The 5,811-nt window shown below is 35.4% G+C and overlaps 1 pseudogene; it reads right to left on the bottom strand.

Annotated features, from left to right (window-relative positions):
- Nucleotides 1-5,184: 5,184 nt before the first annotated feature.
- Nucleotides 5,185-5,811, bottom strand: part of LOC138746622 (cilia- and flagella-associated protein 251-like) — a 4,004-nt pseudogene continuing 3,377 nt past the window's right edge.

Raw genomic sequence — 5,811 nt, 5'->3', positions numbered from 1 at the left:
TCTTCTTCTTTTTCTTCTTCTTCTTCTTCTCCTTCTTCCTCTTCTTTTTCTTCTTCTTCATCTTCTTCTTCTTCTTCATCTTATTCTTCGTCTTCTTCTTCTCCTTCTTCTTCTTCTTCTTCTTCTTCTTCTTCTTCTTCTTCTTCTCCTTCTTCTTATTTTCCTTCTTCTTCACCTTCTTCTTGTTCTCATCCTCCTTCTTCTTAGTGACTTAATTCATCTTATTCTAATGTTTTTTTCTTCTTCTTTTCTTCTTCTTCTTCTTCGTCGTCTTCTTCTTCTTCTTCTTCCTCCTCTTCTTCACCTCCTCCTCCTTCTTCTTCTTCTTCTTCCTCTTCTTCTCCACCTTCTTCTTCTTCTTCTTCTAATTCTTCATCTTCTTCTTCATCTTCTTCTTCTTTGTCTTCTCCTTCTACTTCATTGTCATCGTATTCTCTTTCGTCTTAGTCTTCATCTTCATTTAGACTTTATCCTCTTCTTCATATTTGTCTTTGTATTCTTCTTCGCCTTTGTATTCATCTACTTCTTCTTTGTCTTCTTCTTCTTCCTGTTCTTCTACTTCTTCTTCATCTTCGTCTTCTTCTTCTCCTCTTCTTCTTTTTCTTCTTCTTCGTCTTCTTCTCCTTCTTCTTTTTCTTCTTCTTCTCCTCCTCATTCTTCTTCTTCTTCTTTTTCTTCTTTATCTTCTTCTTCTTCTTCTTCTCCTCCTCCTCCTTCTCGTCGTCTTCGTCTTCCTCTTCTACATCTGCTTCTTCTTCTACGCCTCCTCTTTGTCTTCGTCTTCATCTTCGTCTTTGTCTTATTCTTCATCTTTTTTGTCTTAATCTTTTTCATCTTTGTCTTCGTTTGCGTCTTCATATTCTTCTTCTTCTTCTATTACATCATCTTTTTCTTCTTCTTCTCCTCCTCCTCTATCATCATCATCTTCTTCTTCTTCTTTCTTCTGCTTTTTAGTTTTCTTCTTCATCTTATTCTACTGCTTTTTCTTCTTCTACTTTGTATTTGTCTTCATCTACTCTTATTTGTCTTCGTTTTCTTCTTCATCATCTTCGTCATCTTCTTCTTCTTCCTCCTCTTCTTTTCCTCCTCCTCCTCCTCCTTCTTCTTCTTCTTCTTCTTCTTTTTCTTCTTGTTCTTCTTCTAATTCTTCATCTTCTTCTTCATCTTCTTCTTCTTTGTCTTCTCCTTCTTCTTCATTGTCATTGTATTCTCTTTCGTCTTGGTCTTCATCTTCATTTAGACTTCATCCTCTTCTTATTTGTCTTTGTATTCTTCTTCGCCTTTGTATTCATCTACTTCTTCTTTGTCTTCTTCTTCTTTGTCTTCTTCTTTTTCTTCTTCTTCTTCTCCTTCTTCCACTTTGTCTTCATCTCATCGTCTTCATCTTCTTCTTCTCCTCCTCCTTCTTCTTAGTCACTTAATTCATCTTCTTTTTTCTTGTTCTTCTTCATCTTCCTCATCCTCTTCATCTTCGTCTTCATCTTCTTCTTCTACTTTGTCTTTGTCTCCTTTTTCTTCTTTTTCTTCTGTTTCTACTTCATCTTCTTTTTCTTCATCTTTTTCATCTTCCTCGTCCTCGTCATTTTCTTCTTCTTCTTCTTCTTCTTCTTCTTCTTCTTCTTCATAATCTTCTTTTTTCTTCTACTTCTTCTTTTTCTTCTTTGTCTTCATCTCGTCGTCTTCATCTTCCTCTTCTAAATCTGCTTCTTCTTCTTCGTATTCACCTTTGTCTTCGTCTTTGTCTTTGCCTTATTCTTCATCTTTTTTGTCTTAATCTTTTTCATCTTTGTCTTCGTTTTCGTGTTCATATTCTTCTTCTTCTTCTATTACATCATCTTTTTCTGCTTCTTCTCCTCCTCCTCTATCATCATCATCTTCTTCTTCTTCTTCTTTCTTCTGCTTTTTAGTTTTCTTCTTCATCTTATTCTACTGCTTTTTCTTCTTCTACTTTGTATTTGTCTTCATCTACTCTTATTTGTCTTCGTTTTCTTCTTCATCTTCTTCGTCATCTTCTTCTTCTTCCTCCTCTTCTTTTCCTCCTCCTCCTCCTCCTTCTTCTTCTTCTTCTTCTTCTTTTTCTTCTTGTTCTTCTTCTAATTCTTCATCTTCTTCTTCATCTTCTTCTTCTTTGTCTTCTTCTTTTCCTTCTTCTTCACCTTCTTCTTGTTCTCATCCTCCTTCTTCTTAGTGACTTAATTCATCTTATTCTAATGTTTTTTTCTTCTTCTTTTCTTCTTCGTCTTCTTCGTCGTCTTCTTCTTCTTCTTCTTCCTCCTCTTCTTCTCCCCCTCCTCCTTCTTCTTCTTCTTCTTCCTCTTCTTCTCCACCTTCTTCTTCTTCTTCTAATTCTTCATCTTCTTCTTCATCTTCTTCTTCTTTGTCTTCTCCTTCTACTTCATTGTCATCGTATTCTCTTTCGTCTTAGTCTTCATCTTCATTTAGACTTTATCCTCTTCTTCATATTTGTCTTTGTATTCTTCTTCGCCTTTGTATTCATCTACTTCTTCTTTGTCTTCTTCTTCTTCCTCTTCTTCTTCTTCTTCTTCTTCATCTTCGTCTTCTTCTTCTCCTCTTCTTCTTTTTATTCTTCTTCTTCTTCTTTTTCTTCTTCTTCATCTTCTTCTTATTCTTCCTCTTTTTCTTCTTTTTCTTCATCTTCTTCTTCGTCTTCTTCTCCTTCTTCTATTTCTTCTTCTTCTCCTCCTCATTCTTCTTCTTCTTTTTCTTCTTTATCTTCTTCTTCTTCTTCTTCTCCTCCTCCTCCTTCTCGTCGTCTTCGTCTTCCTCTTCTACATCTGCTTCTTCTTCTACGCCTCCTCTTTGTCTTCGTCTTCATCTTCGTCTTTGTCTTATTCTTCATCTTTTTTGTCTTAATCTTTTTCATCTTTGTCTTCGTTTTCGTGTTCATATTCTTCTTCTTCTTCTATTACATCATCTTTTTCTTCTTCTTCTCCTCCTCCTCTATCATTATCATCTTCTTCTTCTTCTTTCTTCTGCTTTTTAGTTTTCTTCTTCATCTTATTCTACTGCTTTTTCTTCTTCTACTTTGTATTTGTCTTCATCTACTCTTATTCGTCTTCGTTTTCTTCTTCATCTTCTTCGTCATCTTCTTCTTCTTCCTCCTCTTCTTTTCCTCCTCCTCCTCCTCCTCCTTCTTCTTCTTCTTCTTCTTTTTCTTCTTGTTCTTCTTCTAATTCTTCATCTTCTTCTTCATCTTCTTCTTCTTTGTCTTCTCCTTCTTCTTCATTGTCATTGTATTCTCTTTCGTCTTAGTCTTCATCTTCATTTAGACTTCATCCTCTTCTTATTTGTCTTTGTATTCTTCTTCGCCTTTGTATTCATCTACTTCTTCTTTGTCTTCTTCTTCTTTGTCTTCTTTTTTGGCTTCTTCTTCTTCTTCCTCTTTTTCTTCTTCTTCTTCTTCTTCTTCTTCATCTTCGTCTTCTTCTTCTCCTCTTCTTCTTTTCCTTCTTCTTCTTCTTCTCCTTCTTCTTCTTCTTCTTTTTCTTCTTCTTCATCTTCTTCTTCTTCTTCTTCTTCTTCCTCTTCTTCTTCTTCATCTTCTTCTTCTTCTGCATCTTCTTCTTCTTCTTCTTCTTCTTCTTCATCTTCTTCGTCTTCTCCTCCTCCTTCTCGTCGTCTTCGTCTTCCTCTTCTACATCTGCTTCTTCTTCTTCGACTTCCTCTTTGTCTTCGTCTTCGTCTTTGTCTTATCTTTCATCTTTTTTGTCTTAATGTTCTTTATCTTTGTCTTCGTTTTCATCTTCATATTCTTCTTCATCTTCTTCTTCTTCTTCTTCTTCTTCTCCTTCTTCTTCTTCTTCTTCTTCTTCTTCTCTTCTACTTCTTCTTCTTCTTCTTCTTCTTCTTCTTCTTCTTCTTCTTCTTTGTCTTCTTCTTCGTCTTCTTCTCCTTCTTTTTCTTCTTCTTCTTCTCTTCTTCTTCTTCTTTGTCTTCATCTCATCGTCTTCATCTTCAACTTCTTCTAATTTGTCTTTGTCTTCTTCTTCTCCTTCTTCTTCTCCTCCTCCTCCTTCTTCTTAGTCACTTAATTCATCTTATTCTAATGTTTTTTTCTTCTTCTTTTCTTCTTCTTCTTCTTCATCTTCCTCATCCTCTTCATCTTCGTCTTCAACTTCTTCTACTTTGCCTTTGTCTCCTTTTCCTTCTTTTTCTTCTGTTTCTACTTCATCTTCTTCATGTTCTTTTTCTTCATCTTTTTCATCTTCCTCATCCTCGTCATTTTCTTCTTCATCTTCTTCTTCTTCTTCATCATCTTCTTTTTTTTCTTCTACTTCTTCTTCGTCTTTTTCTTCTTCTTTGTCTTCATATCGTGGTCTTCATCTTCCTCTTCTACATCTGTTTCTTCTTCTTCGTCTTCCTCTTTGTCGACATCTTCATCTTTGCCTTATTCTTCATCTTTTTTGTCTAAATCTTCTTCATCTTTGTCTTTGTTTTCGTCTTCATGTTCTTCTTCTTCTTCTATTACATCATCTTTTTCTTCTTCTCCTCCTCCTCCTCCTCTATCATCATCATCTTCTTCTTCTTCTTTCTTCTTCTTCTTAGTCTTCTTCTTCATCTTATTCTACTGCTTTTTCTTCTTCTACTTTGTATTTGTCTTCATCTACTTCTGATTCCTCTTCATCTTCTTCTTCTTCATCATCTTCTTCTTATTTTTCTTCTCCTTCTTCTTCTTATTCTTCCTCCTGTTGTTCTCCTCCTCCTCCTTCTTCTTCATCTTCACCTTCTTCTTCTTCTAATTCTTCATCTTCTTCTTCTTTGTCTTCTCCTTCTTCTTCATTGTCATCGTATTCTCTTTCGTCTTAGTCTTCATCTTCATTTAGACGTCATCCTCTTCTTCTTATTTGTCTTCATTATCTTCTTCGCCTTTGTATTCATCTACTTCTTCTTTGTCTTCTTCTTTTTTGTCTTCTTCCTCTTTGTCTTCTTCTTCTTCCTCCTATTCTTCTTCTTCATCTTCATCTTCGTCTTCTTCTCCTCCTTCTTCTTTTTCTTCTTCTTCTCCTCCTTCTTCTTTTTCTTCTTCATCTTCTTCTTCTTCTCCTCCTCCTCCTCCTTCTCGTCGTCTTCGTCTTCCTCTTCTACGTCTGCTTCTTCTTCTTCGCCTTCCTCTTTGTCTTCGTCTTCGTCTTCGTGTTTGTCTTATACTTCATCTTTTTTGTCTTAATCTTTTTCATCTTTGTCTTCGTTTTCGTCTTCATATTGTTGTTCTTCTTCTATTACATCATCTTTTTCTTCTTCTTCTCCTCCTCCTCTATCATCATCATCTACTTCTTCTTCTTTCTTCTGCTTTTTAGTTTTCTTCTTCATCTTATTCTACTGCTTTTTCTTCTTCTACTTTGTATTTGTCTTCATCTACTTCTTATTCGTCTTCGTTTTCTTCTTCATCTTCTTCATCTTCTTCATCTTCTTCTTCCTCCTCTTCTTTTCCTCCTCCTCCTTCTTCTTCTTCCTCTTCTTCTCCACCTTCTTCTTCTTCTTCTTCTTCTTCTTCTTCTTCTAATTCTTCATCATCTTCTTCATCTTCGTCTTCTTTGTCTTCTCCTTCTTCTTCATTGTCATCGTATTCTCTTTCGTCTTAGTCTTCATCTTCATTTCGACTTCATCCTCTTCTTCTTATTTGTCTTCGTATTCTTCTTCGCCTTTGTATTCATCTACTTCTTCTTTGTCTTCTTCATCTTCGTCTTCTTCTTCTCCTCTTCTTCTTTTTCTTCTTCTTCTTCTTCTTCTCCTTCTTCTTCTTCTTTTTCTTCTTCATCTTATTCTTCGTCTTCTTCTTCTCCTTCTTCT

The sequence above is a fragment of the Narcine bancroftii genome, chromosome 12 (genome assembly GCF_036971445.1).
Source record: "Narcine bancroftii isolate sNarBan1 chromosome 12, sNarBan1.hap1, whole genome shotgun sequence".
Classification (NCBI taxonomy): domain Eukaryota; kingdom Metazoa; phylum Chordata; class Chondrichthyes; order Torpediniformes; family Narcinidae; genus Narcine; species Narcine bancroftii.
Note: the sequence above shows the minus strand (reverse complement) of the source record. Positions and strands in the feature narration are given on the sequence as shown.